Source organism: Oryctolagus cuniculus, chromosome 8 (assembly GCF_964237555.1).
Source record: "Oryctolagus cuniculus chromosome 8, mOryCun1.1, whole genome shotgun sequence".
Taxonomy (NCBI): Eukaryota; Metazoa; Chordata; class Mammalia; order Lagomorpha; family Leporidae; genus Oryctolagus; species Oryctolagus cuniculus.
The window spans coordinates 45,488,061-45,504,945 of record NC_091439.1 but is presented as its reverse complement, the minus strand read 5'-3'; the positions used below and the strand labels follow the sequence as shown (position 1 = coordinate 45,504,945).

Genomic DNA, 16,885 nt, shown 5'->3' with positions numbered 1-16,885 from the left:
TTCTGAAAATATGATAAAATTAACGGAGTTATTTGTGGATTGAGTTAGATGTTTTCTTTTACTGAATATCTGTGAAGAACCATTGTGACCAATTGAAATTAGTATTACTTTTGCCTTGTGCCTTGCATCAGACAAATTTATGTGCCCACTTTCTCTTTATTAAGACATTTTCTTCCTGACATTGTTTTTATATTTTTACTTCTTAAACATTTATTTATTATTTGAAAGGCAGAATGACAGAGTGGTAAGAGGTGGGGGATTCTTCCACATTCTGGTTCACTTGCCAAATGCCCACAACAATCGTGTTGAGCCAGGCAAAACTCAGGAGGCAAGAACTCCTTACAGGTCTCCCACATAGTTGGCAGGGGCCCAAGTACTTAAACCATCACTCGCTGCCTCCCAGGTGCATCAGCAGGAAGCTGGATCAGAAGCAGAGTATCTAGGACTTGAACTGGCTCTCTGATATGGAATACGGGTGTCTTTAAGCAGCAGCTTAACCCAGTTACCACAATCCCACTTCCTTCTTGAAATTCTTTTTTTTAAAGATTTATTTATTTATTTGAAAGGTGGAATTACAGAGGCAGAGAGAGAAAGAGAGAGAGAGAGGACTTCCATCTGCCGGTTCACTCCCCAGATGGCCACAACTGCTGCAGCTGAGCTGATTTGAAGCCAGGAGCCAGGAGCTACTTCTGGGTATCCCATGTGGGTACAGAGGCCATCGTCTATTGCTTTCCCAGGCCAAAACACAGAGTTGGATTGGAAGTGGAACAGCTGGGACTTGAACCAGAACCCATATCGGATGCTGGCACTGCAGGCAGCAGCTTCACCTGGACACAGCACCAGCCCAACTTCTTAAATTTTTACCCAGAACTTTTCCATCTCTTCATTTATTTGAACTTCATACATTGCTGTTAGAATCTTACCTCTTCTGTTGAGTTTCTTTCACTGACCTTTTTCTCAGTAGCCTTGTCTTTTTCTGGTTTTCTTTCTTTTTTTTTTTTTTTTTTGACAGGCAGAGTGGACAGTGAGAGAGAGAGACAGAGAGAGAAAGGTCTTCCTTTGCCGTTGGTTCACCCTCCAATGGCCGCCGCTGCAGCCGGCGCACCGCGCTGATCCGATGGCAGGAGCCAGGATCCAGGTGCTTTTCCTGGTCTCCCATGGGGTGCAGGGCCCAAGCACCTGGGCCATCCTCCACTGCAATCCCTGGCCACAGCAGAGAGCTGGCCTGGAAGAGGGGCAACCGGGACAGAATCCGGCGCCCCGACCGGGACTAGAACCCGGTGTGCCGGCGCCGCAAGGTGGAGGATTAGCCTATTGAGCCACGGCGCCGGCTATTTTTCTGGTTTTCTTTAGCTACTCTTTTATTATCCAGCCAGAAATCCTAGCCAAACCCAGAGAGGAAAACAGTTAACCACTGGTGGAATTGGTAGAAGGATGGATCATTTAAAGATTGTTGTGCACGGGCTTTTAAGCTTTTGCTTTGGGAAGAGAAGGAGGGAGTTTTCTAGAAGTTTGTTGGGAAAGACTTGAAGCCAGTATAGGGGATGGGATTGACTTCTTTCTCTTCTAGCACTTAGGGTAGATTTTGAGCCTCCTGGAGAGAAATGAGGGCTGGAAGCTGGAAGAACTGCGATTGTGAAAGACATGACGAGGTGCTGGATATGAGCTGTATTGTTTTGGGGCCCATCAGACTACCCATAGCATAGCTTTTGTGAGAAAACCATCCCCAATTCTATCTCTACCTCATTTACCAGCCTTAGAGCACACTAGTACATTCTCATCTTAGAACTCAAGCAGCTACTGATGTGGGTATATTGAACTTGCCAGATCATGCTTCCACAGATGACAGCAATGACAGAAGCAATGGACTAGTAGGTAAGCGAGGAAGCCAGAGCACTGGCATACAAATACACTGGTCACAAGACCCCAGACAAGACTTCCAGAAATGGACAGGGGAGCTTCTGAAGTGGAGGAGAAGGAAAGGGAGAGGAACATAATTTCTGCATAAGAAAATGTAGACTATGAGCCCTAACATTTTGTCAAAAAGTCAGTATGATTTTATTTCTGCTCAGTACCTGGCACAGTCCCTTCTAGCTATTTCATTTACAGCTTTCCTAGGTTATGTATATATATTAAATATATGATTATAATTAAGAGTAGCTAAATATACATTTCTTTAAAAACACTGCAATTATATCCAGGTCTTCACCAGAGATTTATCCAAAGTTGTGATTGTTTTCAGTCTGCTAAGGTGCCATTAGTACAACAATCTGGGTGGCTTAAGCAATGTAAACTCAGTTATGGAGGTTGGAAGCTCAGGAGTGAAGTTTGTTTATTTGAGAGGTAGAGTTACAGACAGTGAGAGGGAGAGACAGAGAGAGAGGTCTTCCATTTGCTGGTTCACTCTCCAAACAGTGGTGATGGCTGGAGCTGGGCTGGTCCGAAGTCAGGAGCCAGGGGCTTCCTCTGGGTCTGCCACGTGGGTGCAGGGTGCCAAGGACTTAGGCCATCTTCCTCTGCTTTCCTAGGCCATCAGCAGAGAGCTGGATCAGAAGAGGAGCAGCTGGGACTAGAACCAGCACCCATATGGAGTGAAATTTTAACAGAGTTTGATCCTTCTGAGTTCTGTAAGGGAGAGCCTATTACCTGACTTGCTCTCTAGCCCTGGTGGTTTGCTGGCATCATTGGGGTTCTGTGGTTTGTAAATCTCTATCTTTACATGGTAGTCTCCTTTTGTGCATGTCTGTGTCTAAATTTCTCCCTTTTATAAGGGCACCAGTCAGTATGGATTAGGGACACATCAAACTCCAGTATGACCTTTCTTAACTAACTATTAGGAAATGTTTAATTATTTGAAAGGCAGAGCATCAGAGAGAGGGAGGGAGGAACAGAAGGGAAGAGAAGTAGAAACAGAGAAAATATCTTTTATCCATTGGTTCACTCCCTAAATAGCTGCAACAGCCAAGTCTGGACCAGGCCAAAGCCAGGAGCCAGGAGCTCCATCCTAGTCTTCCTCCATATGTGTGGCAAGATCCCAAGCACTTAGGTCAGAATCTGCTTGACTGGAATTCCTGACTGGTCAGGAAGCTTGACTGGAAGAAGAAGAGTTAAGACTTGAACTGGCAATCTGATATGGGATTCCAGCCTCTCAAGTGTAGTCTTAACCTCCTGGGCCACATTGCCAGCCCCTTAATGAATTACTTTTGAAACAACTCCTATAGCCTAATCAGATCACATATGAGGGACTGAGACTGAGAATGTCAACTTAATTTTGGGTGTACACAATTCATTTCATGATGGTTGGAGATGTTTAAAATCTATAGGTGAATCAGAATTTCGTGGTGATAATCTAAGGCTCATGGTTAGCGTGACAGAATGCTGCCCTTCAGGATAAAATGCTCTACAGATTGTTAAGTTACTAGACATTCCTCTACTCCAGGTACTTTCCCCTTGTTCCGATAGAACAAATAGACAGTAAAGTAGATGCGTCCTGATTATATCCATGATGTTTTGAAATCCAAATTAGAACATATGGTATAATGGTCAGGATGATAACTGACTGATTGTACAAGATTAGGGCTAGACAATCTGGGGCATATGATTATCAAACTTGTGGCCTGCTATTCATGGGTAGGGTTTAATTGTAGTCCATGCAATCCCAGGTATGGTTAAGTGAATGGCTCTCCAAAATGACCACACACTAAGCCCTGGAATTTATAAATATGATGCTACATAGTAAAATGGGCTTTTCTGATGCAATTAAGATTAGGTATCTTAAAATAGACTATCCTGATTACCCAGATGGGCCCAAAATAATTACATAAGCTTTCAAAAGTAGACAATTTTCTCTGTCTAAAGGTAACAGAGAGGAGGCAGAGATTACAGAAATCTGAAGCATGAAAGAACAACCTACAATTGTTAACTTTGAAGATTAAGGGATCCACGGAACCTGAGTGCTCTGCAGACACTGAGAATGGCCTCCAGCTGACACGTGGTAAGGAATGGTCCCTTAATCCTACAAACACAAAAAAGTAGGTACTGTAGTAAACCTGCCTAAGTTGCAAATGATTTTTTTTTGTAGTGCTTTCTTATAAGATCCCAGTTAATTTACACCTTGATTTTGATCTTGGAAACCAAAGGAGAAATCAGCAAAACCAACTCAGGCTTATGACCTGGAACACTGTAAAATGACATATCTGTGTTGTTTTTAGATCCTAAATTAATGGGAATTTATTACAGCAGCAATGGAAAATGAATACAGAGAGTATACAATATGTGCCTGTTTGTGTTTCTCTGCCTTAAATATCTACAGATAAGTTTGGCTTCAGTGTACTTCCCAGTGTCCTCACCTAGATTTTGCAAGGCTTCAGGTCATTTAGGATAATGTATAACTCATGGTCTCCTGTGGATTTGAGTTCTTGTTTCTACTCCACAGTTGTGTAGAGTGTTTGTGCTATTGAGTTTGCTTGCATTTACCTTCTGCAACTGCAAAGAAAGGACCATGCTAGGCTGGCCTACTGGAAAATGACTGATATGTAATACAATCTTCATTACCCCAGCCGAGCCAGCCAAGGTCTTTCTAGATCAACTGACAGCCATCTCACTCCCAGAAATCTTGGGACAAATATAGCCAAGCTCAGAAGTTCTGTCTGGTGGTCCCAGATGTCCAAGCAGTAAATACTCATTGTACGTCATGAGGGTTTTGAATATTTGTAACACAATTATGGTAGAAATAGATAATCACACTGATTTGAAGGAAACTTTTGGTCCCTTGATGGTGTCATCATTTTTATTCTGTCTGCTTTCTCTCCTGACTTAACCACACTGTTTTTAGCCTCATTTTATAATGTTTCTCTCTTTGTTTTTCCCTTTTCTGATTATTTCTATTAACAGTAATTTCTTAATGTTAAATAATGATTTCTCTCAAAAGTCTTTTTTTTTTTAATCAGAGACAAGCTTTTTGTGTGGTGGTCATCTAGGGAATTAGATGAGAAGACTCCTCCCTTATGTCTGAGTCATAGCAGGAGGTTAATTGTGAGGATGTCCGGAGTAATGTCCCTGGGGGTTTGAGTGATTAGACAATGGTCAGGGTGCCAGAATGGATGCCGGAATGGTCTCCTAAAGGGGAAAAAAAGCATCTCTTGTCATTATTTCTCAGAGTAGAGAACACCATTCAAGTTCAAGGGTCATTCAAGGTTCTTCTGATATCCAGTCCTAAATTACATTGTATTGCTATTTTAAATATATGATTTCATATATTCTCAATGAGATTGTAAAACCCTTCATGCAGACTTTGTTTTCCACATCTTTTTGCAATCAGGGTATGGTTTCTCAGTGGGCCCTGTGTACAGAAGCCTCTAAATCAGTGTGAAATATGAATGATGATGAAGAAAAATAAGAGACAGAAAAGAGATTAAGTGAATTAGAAATCTCCTTTTAGTTTTCAGGCTCTCAAATTTTTACCTTAACCTAGGAAAATATATTTTAGATTTAAAAAGAATAAACTCAAGGAAAATTTCTTGAACAATCATTCCTAGAAAAGAAAAATAAGTATGAAATGTACAAATCAAATGATAAATTTACAATAAATTGCAAACTAAAAGTCAAAAAGCACAAATCAAATCAAGCTAACCAGTGGCAACTAACAACGAATATTATAATTCATTGAAATAAGCTGTAGTTCTTTTTTTAAAATTTATTTATTTATTTGAAAGAGTTACACACAGAGAGAAGGAGAAGCAGAGAGAAGAGAGAGAGAGAGAGGCCTTCCATCTGCTGGTTCACTCCCCAGTTTGTTGCAAAGGCCGGATCTGTGCCAATTGGAGGCCAGAAGCCAGGAGCTTCTCCGGATCTCCCACATGGGTGCAGGGGTCCAAGGACTTGGGCCTTCTTCCACTGCTTTCCCAAGCCACAGCAGAGAGCTGGATAGGAAGTAGAGAAGCTGGGACTTGAACTGGTGCCTATATGTGATGCCGGCACTGGCACTGCAGGTGGTGGCTTTTACCCACTATGCCATAGTGCCGGCCCCGCTGTAGTTCTATATGCCTGAGATAGAAAGCTTCCTGAAAGGCAGCTGTTGATATAAAAATCATTGCTTAATGTTAAATTTGCTTTTAATAACTCATTGGCAGAACCCTACTAGCAATTATAACACCAAGCAAAGTATGTTGCAACAGCATGTACTAAACTGTAAAGTCTGAAATTTGTTTTATTTAGGACACTCATTCTTTGACTTATACTTAGAATTTCCACTAATTTCTGTATTCACTAGTAATTTATACCATATATTAAGTTTAGCTATAGGTTCAAAGAATCTTACTTGAAGACTTTTGTATTTTACTCAATATAAAAGTAACATATATTGATAGTGGTCTACATGACTTATTTAAAAAAACTATTTTTAAAAATTCTATTTATCTGAGAGGCAGAGAAATATACACAGAAAGATGGACACATGGAGAGAGAAATTTCTTGCCTACTGCTTCACTCCCACAAAGATCTTCAATGGGTAGAGCTGAGCGAGGACAAACCTGGGAGTAGGGAGCTCAATCCAGTTCTTCCACATGGGTGGCAGGGACCCAATCTCTTGAGCCATCAACTGCTTATGCATTAACAGGAAACTAGAGCACAAGACCTATTTTAAATTCCTAACACCTATACACAGAAGTTTGTTGTTTTCCATTTGAAATGATTAGCATAACACATGACCTTAATATAATAACCTTTAAAATAGTGAAGAATGTCATTTTTGCACAAGTCCAAACAGCTATTGGAGAGTATACCACAAAGTAAAGATATGAAAGAGGAGTGCATTGTTGTCTTTACACTCTTAATTTTATAATGTTAATTCTTTTCTCTAATGCATGATTCTTGCAAGACCAAGGATACTAGATTAAACATGACTGCAAATGGGTTAGTACTCTTCCTAGTGAGAGGTGGAATCCAATTCCTTTTTCCTGTAGCCTAGGATGGTTTTAATGATAACAGAGAATGGTGGGATAGTCTTTCTGAGGATAATATTCTAGGTTCTAAGAAGCTTCACAACTTTTATCTGGGGCTATCAGAATTCTTTCTGGAATCTATGAGTTGCCCCACAAAAATTCTGGCTAACCTGAGCCTGCCAGGTTGGAAAGTACTCCAGTTAACAGTCCCAATTGAGCCTCATCATCAAGCCATAACTTCCTGGAGACTGGACATGTTAATGCAGTAGTTGTTTGTCAGTTAACTACCATTGAGTAGCCTTAGCTGTTGCTGTGAGGAACAGAATCATCCACCTGAGGTCTGCCTGAATTCCTGGTCCACAAAACTGACAGTTATATTAAAATGATTGTTTATTAAATGATGAAGTCACAAATGTTGTGGAAGTGCATCAGTTATGTATTCTTAAACAGCAGTCCAATAGTTAGTGACTTAAAATCAGTAACAGATGTCTTTCGGTGTCTGCACAGGTCAGGAAATTGGGTTGGCATAGCAGGGTTGGCTTGTCTTAGCTCTACAATGTCGTGGGCTTGACCTGGGAAAGTTGAAAGCTGGGGGTGACTTGATGGCTTAATCATATGGAGACATCTTCCACTATATATTTGGAAGTTGATGCTGGCTGGTAATTAGAATCTTAGTTGGACTGTTGACTGGAAAACACATGTGTGGTCTTTCCATGTTGTCCATTGCCATTAACTAGTTTGTACTTTCTCAGTTTGTTGCCAGGTTCCAGGAGAGTTAGACCATTACTCAGTTACTTTTTATGACCTAGTGTTATAAGCTGTATACATCATAAGCCTGCCTAGATTAAGGAAAGGTAATATTATCCTCTGATAACCAAACACTAAGGAGTTTTTTACCTGAGAATGATGAGTTTAGGATTTTCATAGATACAACTAGAAAAGTTCTGGAAAAATTAGTTGGTCACCCTACTAAGCCCCATGCTCTGAAGTGCTGAAGTCATACTGTACTAAGAGCATATTAGGTGGGAAACAGTTTTGGGGACCCCTTTGCATTCCACCTCAGGTGTCTTATTTATACCTGGATATACAATGGAAGCACCAAATGATATTGCATGGGAAATAAGCAGTTTGTAGGAACATAAATTTCATGAGGACACAGAGTTTTCTTTTTTCTTTTTTCAGAACCTAGACTAGTAGCTGGCACACAGTCAGTGTTAATAAATATTTGTAGAATTACTGCACGGATAAACAGTAAGTCCTATAACATTCCAGTACATAAAATCCAGCCAGCAGCTGACTTTAGCACACTGTTCTTGCTTGCTAGCAACCAGAGAGAAATGGTTTAAAATGCATGTTTAAAATGCAGTGTCAGCCTTCCAGGGCAGTAGAAACTAGAAAACTAATCAAAACCAATAACCTTTTGGAGAATATTCTTGTAGTCTCATGAGACTAGACTCTCAATTCTCTCTTTCAGGTGTACTGCACAGGCAGAGTCTTACACAACTATGCAGAAAGGACAAGAAGAAAAAGGTCGCGGAGCTTCTAATGTTTGCCTGAATCTGAGTTGTTCCACTTGTGGCTTGATTTTTGGTAAATTTCAGACCCTCCTCTCATTTAAGTAAGTGAAGACTAGGAATAATTCTGCTTCTTTCAGACCAGCTGCAAAGAGATGAGATAGTAGGGAACCTGGATCTTTTTTTATAGAATGGAAGTTAGGAAAAGGTGAGAGAAAAGGCTCATGCTTTAAATTTCTTTAAGAAATTAGCAAAACTATTCTAGAAAACAGGGAACAAAGTGGACGCATAATCATACAATCCAGAAATAAACTTTGTCAATATGGCAGAATATACTTATACATATTTTATGTATAAAAGTGGCTTATACAGCTTTCAGTAAATAAAAATTTTATCTTTAAAATATTTTGCCTATTTTTCACTTAATAAGTATCATGAATATATCATATTCTAATTTTAATCTCAACAAACATTCTTCTACAATACAATTAGAATAATAGAAACAACACTAAAAATACTTTTTTCACTTGTCCTGAGATTAATATCTAAGAGTAATATCTAGGGCCTAGATTCTTATTGGTGAGCATTACAAATAAAAGTGCCCTGAAGAACATGTGCCTCCTTTGAGGAATATGGAAGTAGAGCAAAAACATGTCATATGTGAAATATTCTCAGCTGGGACTGAGAAGCACTCACTTCTGAATGGATCATAGGAACACACTTTTTTTTTTTTTTTTGACAGAGTTAGTGAGAGAGAGAGAGAGAGACAGAGAGAAAGGTCTTCCTTCTGTTGGTTCACCCCCCAAATGGCTGCCATGGCCAGTGCGCTGTGCTGATCTGAAGCCAGGAACCAGGTGCTTTCCCCTGGTCTTCCATGTGAGTGCAGGGCCCAAGCACTTGGGCCATCCTCCACTGCCTTCCCGGGCCACAGCAGAGAGCTGGACTGGAAGAGGAGCAACCGGGACAGAACCGGCACCCCAACCGGGATTAGAACCCAGAATTACCAGTGTCGCAGACGGAGGATTAGCCTAGTGAGCCATGGTGCCAGCCATGGAATACACTTTTAATAAGGTGGTAGGAGAAATTGTCATTTATTGAGCCCCTACTGTATACAAAAGTGTATGTTAGGTGCTTTCTCGGCAACAACTTTGAATTTAGTGTTATTAATCTCCATTTTATATAAAAAAGTGAGAATCAGAAATACAAATGCCATACAAAGGGCATTCCTAAATATTTTTGGACCCTTTTATTTTTTTAAAAAGATTTATGTATTTATTTGAAAGTCAGAGTTACACAGAGAGAGGAGAGGCAGAGAGAGGTCTTCCATCTGATGGTTCACTCCCCAGTTGGCTGCAACGGCCGGAGTTGCACGGATCCGGAGCCAGGAGCCAGGAGCTTCTTCTGGGTCTCCCACACAGGTGCAGGGGCCCAAGGACTTGGGCCATCTTCTAGTGCTTTCTCAAGCCACAGCACAGAGCTGGATCGGAAGCGGAGCAGCCAGATCTCGAACTGGTGCCCATATGGGATGCTGGCTCTTCAGGCCAGGGCATTAACCCACTGTGCCACAGTGCCAGCCCCATTGGCCTCTTTTAAATACGTGTAATCTATCCCTTCTTTTTAAAAAAATAATCTGTGTACTTTGTTTACAATTCTCTATGGTACTTCTTTTATTATCTGATACTATAGCAATGTGAGATTTTAGTTTATCTTTCACAAGATGTTGTAAGCTCTTTAAGGATAGGGACAGAATTTACTGTTTGTGTGTCTGTATAGTAGCTTGCACAGACTAGAAATATTCACATTTTCAGAAGTAAATTTGCTTTCTGAGATCACTGTTTTATCAACATTGTAGCCATTTCCTCAAGAGACATTTTAAAACTCAATAGCTATTCTTAAATTGAGTGATAAACCCTTAGCTACACGGACTTTTACATCCTTTTGATTCTTCTTCAGTGTTTGAAAACAAACTTAAAGATTTGACTTTAACCTTTGAGATTCCAAAGCACATACAGCAGTTTTATCCTGAATTCACAATGACACATTTCTTTTCACATTAATTTCAAGTGTAGAAGTTTTATAACCAAGGACTCAAGATATCAACAGAGTAATTCTTTTTCTTTAATAAAATATTTTAATAATTCAGCAGATAGTATGACACAGCAAATTCATACTTTTAAAAAAATTTTACAGATATATTTCAATTTTCTCATCTACAGGAATTCTAATATTTGCTATTGTTTTTGTCTTCACAGCACAAAACATGACCTACACTCAGACCAAAGGAGTGGACAAATGATCTCAACAATATCAAAATGATTTTCTGCTTTAGCGATCTGAATGTTGAGTGGGTATTTATAGAAGCAAAGAAAGGAGTTACAACAGTAATGTGTGGCATTGTGACTCTCTGATAGAAGGTCCATGAACAATTTATTTTTAAAAAATTGAGAAAAAGAAGAAGAGGAAGAGGAAGAGAAGGAGAAAGAGGAAGAGAAGGCAGAGAGAGAGAGAGAGAGAGAGAGAGAATAACTTCCACTCTCTGCATCACTCCCCCAAATACCCACAATAGCATAACAGCCAGGACAAGGCTGACATCAGGAACTGGGAATGGAATTCATGTCTCCCAAAAGGGTGGCAGGAACCCAATTACTTGAATCATCACTATTGCCTCCAAGAGTCTGAATTAGCAGGAAACTGGAGTCATGAGCCAGGGCTGGGTATTGAACTCAGATACTCAGATACTCTGATGTGGGATGAAGGTATCTTAACTGATGTTTTGACCTCTGGCCAAAATTCCACCCCCATGGACCCTGTCTTCTAAATCCTTTTATTCATGTGGCTTGATTGTTGAATTCTGTTCTGTCCCTGATGCAGTGAGATATTAACGACCCACTCAATCATCACCTCCTTTTTTGTAAAGCATAAGTTAATTAGAAATCATTTCTCTTGCTTTGATCTAAAACAAATACAGAAACTCCTTTTGGAATTGATTTAAATGTTAGCTCTTTATACACATGGACATATACTCGGAATTTTTCTTGGTTCTGCTACTTGAAGAAAAATCCTGTTTTTTTTTTTTCCCCCTGTCCCAGCATGATCTTCTGCTCATGAACTTAAGACAATTTCCAAGAAAAGGCGTTTACCATCACTGGTTTTTTGTTTGTTTTGTTTTGTTTTGTTTTGTTTTTGACAGGCAGAGTGGACAGTGAAAGAGAGAGACAAAGAGAAAGGTTTTCCTTTTGCCGTTGGTTCACCCTCCAGTGGCAGCTGCGCCTGGCACACCGTGCTGATCCGATGGCAGGAGCTAGGTGCTTCCCCTGGTCTCCCATGCGGGTGCAGGGCTCAAGGACTTGGGCCATCCTCCACTGCACTCCCTGGCCACAGCAGAGAGCTGGCCTGGAAGAGGGGCAACCGGGACAGAATCCGGCGCCCCGACTGGGACTAGAACCCGGTGTGCTGGCGCCGCTAGGTGGAGAATTAGCCTAGTGAGCTGCGGCGCCAGCCACCATCACTGTTTTTAAAGGAGAAATTTTTGAGGAGGTACAGAATCTGGAGACCAGGTGCTGTTGAAAGCGTGGGGGAAAATGTTCAGGAAGCAGATAAGCTGTGTGTTAATGGCCTTTAACATGTGACTAAGCACTGTAACATGGATTTCTGAAAGCTAAATAATTTAAGGAAAACTCTTCTGACTTCTGAAGGAATCTATGAGTGATTTCTTTTGACAAACAGTTGAAGTTTTTAAGCCATGAAGCATCTGCTTTGTCAGGGAAATTGTTCTGATACAGGTATTTTGTTCTGTATTTAGAACATTCATGCATCCAAACATCCTACAAGCAAAGATCTGCCCTCCTGCCACTAACTTCTACTTCTGTGGTATCCAATCAGTTTGCCTGCAGCTTTAAGGCTGTGGAGTCCCTGGAACTTCTACTTTATAGAGTCCCTCTGTCTTAACTACTGAAAGCTTTTACACCTTCACAAAAGATGTTCAGTTGCTAACGCCTCTCCACACATTAATTTCTAGAAAAGTCATAGGAGCTGAAGAAATGGGTCCTGAGGAAAGCCTTCATTGCAAGACAATGGGTGGGACTCTCACATCCAGGCAGATGTTGATACTGACTTGAGACAGTTCACCAAGGTCTTTTCAGAAAACTTTGGTAGCCTCGAGTATTTGGGAGGTACCATTTAACGCCTGCAACATAACCTCATTAACAGATTAAAACATAGGCAAATCTCAAACTAAATTATTAAACACAGGTGATCAAGTATGAACAAAAGTGTATATATAACCAACCTCTTCTGCAAGTCTGACAATATTCCAGCTGTAGCCCTTTTGAAGTGCCCTGGAGGCCTTCTTCCATAAAAGGTTCTCTTGAAATAATTATAGCAATATTCTGGAAGCAGAATTTGGCTAATGTTCTATTAGGCTTCAGGAAAACAGAGTTCTCCACTCAGGTGTCCAAGCCTCAAACTTTGGGCCAGAGATGCAGGTTGTAATACCTTTGATGAAAAGGGTAGGAGTGTCTCCAAATATTCAGGCAAACTACATGTCTTGGATACCACTAATGTTACCAGTGAGAGCCCATTTTTATAATCCATCAGGCTCAGGAACAAGTATTAGCTTTACCAATGAATTCTCCTTTCTCATTTTTTTTAAAAGACTTTATTTAGGAGCTGGCGCTGTGGCTCACTTGATTAATCCTCTGTCTGCGGTGCCGGCATCCCATATGGGCACCGGGTTCTAGTCGTGGTTGCTCCTCTTCCAGTCCAGCTCTCTGCTGTGACCCGTGAGGGCAGTGAAGGATGGCCCAAGTGCTTGGGCCCCTGAATCCGCATGGGAGACCAAGAAGAAGCACCTGGTTCCTGGCTTCGGATAGGTGCAGCGCCGGCCATGGCGGCCATTTAGGGGGTGAACCAACGGAAGGAAGACCTTTCTCTCTTTCTCTCTCACTGTCTATAACTCTACCTGTCAAATAAAAAAGACTTTATTTATTTATTTGAGAAGTAGTATAGACAGTGAGAAGGAGAGACAGAGAGAAAGGTCTTTCATCCACTGTTTCACTCTCCAAATGGTGGCAAAGATTGGAGCTGGGCCAATCTGAAGCCAGGAGCCAGGAGCTTCTTCTGAGTCTCCCACATGGGTGCAGGGGTGCAAGTGCTTGGGCCATCTTCTACTGCTTTCAAAGGCTATAGTAGAGAGCTGGATCAGAAGAGGAGAGCATATGGGACTAGAACTGGAACACATGTGGGATGCCAGTGCAGCAGGTGGAGGATTAACCCAGTGTGCCACAGCACTGGCACCGACATTCTTCTATTCATTGCTTTCATTAGCAAAAATCTAGCTTTCTTATAGGTAAGGTAGCTGAAGGTTAACCCTTCAGTTATAATTCTAGGTGACCATGCTTGTAATGTGACTTATCAACTAAGATCATTGATTGAGTCTAGGGTATGACCTAAGATAAAGAACACATACATAATTCCACACTATCTATGCTGAGATATTTTTAAATAAATTTAAAATGTGCATTTATTAAACTGAATTTTTAATGAGAAAGCAAAAGCAGCTATGGAGTGGTAGCTGCAGAACTTCTTTTTTTAATTTCTTTTTTATTTATTTATTTATTTATTTATTTGAAAGGCAGAGTTAGACAGTGAGAGAGAAACACCAGAAATCAATCCAAACATCTACAGCCAACTTATATTTGATCAAGGATCCAAAACCAATCCCTGGAGTAAGGACAGTCTATTCAATAAATGGTGCTCGGAAAATTGGATTTCCACATGCAGAATCATGAAGCAAGACCCCTACCTTTCACCTTACACAAAAATACACTCAACATGGATTAAAGACTTAAATCTATGACCTGACACCATCAAATTATTGGAGAGCATTGGAGAAACTCTGCAAGATATAGGTACTGGCAAAGACTTCTTGGAAAAGACCCCAGAAGCACAGGCAGTCAAAGCCAAAATTAACATTTGGGATTGCATCAAATTGAGAAGTTTCTGTACTGCAAAAGAAACAGTCAGGAAAGGGAAGAGGCAACCAACAGAATGGGAAAAATATTTGCAAACTATGCAACTGATAAAGGGTTGATAACCAGAATCTACAAAGAAATCAAGAAACTCCACAACATCAAAACAAACAACCCACTTAAGAGATGGGCCAAGGACCTCAACAGACATTTTTCAAAAGAGGAAATCCAAATGGCCAACAGGCACATGAAAAAATGTTCAAGATCACTAGCAAGCAGGAAAATGCAAATCAAAACCACAATGAGGTTTCACCTCACCCCGGTGAGAATGGCTCACATGCAGAAATCTACCAACAACAGATGCTGGCGAGGATGTGGGGAAAAAGGGACACTAACCCACTGTTGGTGGGAATGCAAATTGGTTTAGCCACTGTGGAAGTCAGTCTGGAGATTCCTCAGAAACCTGAAGATAACCCTACCATTCAACCCAGCCATCCCACTCCTTGGAATTTACCCAAAGGAAATGAAATTGGCAAACAAACAAGCTGTCTGCACATTAATGTTTATTGCAGCTCAATTCACAATAGCTAAGACCTGGAACCAACCCAAATGCCCATCAACAGTAGACTGGATAAAGAAATTATGGGACATGTACTCTATAGAATACTGTACAGCAGTCAAAAACAACGAAATCCGGTCATTTCTAAGAAGATGGAGGAATTTGGAAAACATCATGCTGAGTGAACTAAGCCAGTCCCAAAGGGACGAATATCATATGTTCTCCCTGATCAGCAACAACTAACTGAGCACCAAAGGGGAAACCTGTTGAAGTGAAATGGACACTATGAGAAACAGTGACTTGATCAGCTCTTGTCCTGAATGTTGATGTACAATGTAATACTTTATCCATTTTAGTATTTTCTCTTTGTTTTGTTCTAGTACTATTGGTTGAATTCTGTGATTAACACGCAATTATTCTTGGGTGTTTAAATTTTAACTGAAAAGTGATCCCTGTTAAATATAAGAGTGGGTTAAGAGAGGAAGGAGATGTACAATTTGGGACATGCTCAATCGGACTTGCCCCAAATGGTGGAGTTAGAATCATGCCAGGGGATCCCAATACAATCCCATCAAGGTGGCATGTACCAATGCCATCTCACTAGTCCAAGTGATCAATTTCAGTTCACAATTGATCACACTGATAGGTCTAAGAGTCAAAGGGATCACACAAACAAGACTAGTGTCTGCGAATACTAACTGATAGAATCAAAAAGGGAGAGAATGATCCATTTTGGGAAGCGGAATACACAGTAGACTCATAGAATGGCAGATGTGCTAAATGGCACTCTGGCCTCAGAATTAGCCCTTAAGGCATTCAGATCTGGCTGAAGAGCCCATGAGAGTATTTTAGGCATGGAAAGCCAAGACACCCTGGAAAAAAAAAGAAAGAAAAAAAGAAGACCCAAATGGAAGATCTCTGTGAATGAGATCCCAGTGGGAAGAACGGGCCCGTTAAAGAATGAGGTACCTTTCTCTGAAGGGAGGGGAGAACTTCCACTTTGACTATGACCCTGTCGAAATAAGATCAAATTTGGCGAACTCAAAAGGCTTCCATAGCCTTGGCAACTCATGACTAGAGCCTAGGGAGATTACTGACGCCATAAACAATAGTGTCAAATTGTTAAGTCAACAACAGGAGTCATTGTGTACTTACTTCTCATGTGGGATCTGTCCTTAATATGTTGTCCAATGTGAAGTAATGCTATAATTAGTACTGAAACAGTATTTTACACTTTGTGTTTCTGTGTGGGTGCAAACTGATGAACTCTTTACTTAATATATACTAAATCGATCTTCTGTATATAAAGATAATTCAAAATGAATCGATGTGAATGGAATGGGAGAGGGAGCAGGAGATGGGAGGGATGTGAGTGGGCGGGAAATTATGGGAGGTGGGAAGCCATTGTAATCCATTAACTGTACTTTGGAAATTTATATTCACTAAATAATAAAAAAAGAAAAAAGAACTTTTTAAATTAATTAATTAATTAATTAATTTATTTGACAGGCAGAGTTAGACAGTGAGAGAGAGTGACAGAGAGAAAGGTCTTCCTTCTGTTGGTTCACCCTCCAAATGGCCGCCACGGCCGGTGTGCTGCGTTGATCTGAAGCCAGGAACCAGGTGCTTCCTCCTGGTCTCCCATGCGGGTGCAGGGCCCAAGGACTTGGGCCATCCTCCACTGTCTTCCTGGGCCACAGTAGAGACCTGGACTGGAAGAGGAGCAACCGGGACAGAATCTGGCACCCTGGTCTAGAACCCGGGGTGCCTGGGGTGCCAGTGCTGCAGGCAGAGGATTAGCCTAGTGAGCCACGGCGCCAGCTGCTACAGAACTTCTGATTGGAAGGAGGATAGGAAAATTGTACTGAAGCTCTGTTTGTGTAGCAAGTCAAAATTTTAACG

The 16,885-nt window shown here is 40.9% G+C and overlaps 1 long non-coding RNA gene across 1 annotated transcript; it reads right to left on the bottom strand.

Moving 5' to 3' along the window:
* Positions 1-1,334: 1,334 nt before the first annotated feature.
* Positions 1,335-14,725, bottom strand: LOC127483210 (uncharacterized). The gene is made up of 3 exons (XR_007909281.2): positions 12,744-14,725; positions 3,914-4,015; positions 1,335-1,381 (listed from the first exon to the last, which is right to left on the bottom strand). It is a non-coding gene; the product is annotated as an uncharacterized lncRNA (long non-coding RNA).
* Positions 14,726-16,885: the final 2,160 nt, after the last annotated feature.